Below are 381 nucleotides of genomic sequence, written 5' to 3' on the forward strand. Positions count from 1 at the left end.
GCTGCTGATGATGATGCTGATGATGTTGCTGCTGCTGCTGCGGATGTTGCTGCTGAAGATGATGATGATGATGATGTTGTTGCTGCTGATGCTGCTGCTGATGATGTTGCTGCTGCTGCTGCGGATGTTGCTGCTGAAGATGATGATGATGGTGTTGTTACTGCTGCTGCTGCTGATGTTGCTGCTGAAGATGATGATGATGATGTTGCTGCTGAAGATGATGATGATGGTGTTGTTACTGCTGCTGCTGATGATGTTGCTGCTGAAGATGATGATGATGATGTTGCTGCTGATTATGATGATGATGATGATGTTGCTGCTGCTGCTGATGATGATGATGACTATGTTGCTGCTGATGATTATGATGATGATGATGATTAT

This window comes from Babylonia areolata, chromosome 34 (assembly GCF_041734735.1).
Source record: "Babylonia areolata isolate BAREFJ2019XMU chromosome 34, ASM4173473v1, whole genome shotgun sequence".
NCBI lineage: Eukaryota > Metazoa > Mollusca > Gastropoda > Neogastropoda > Buccinidae > Babylonia > Babylonia areolata.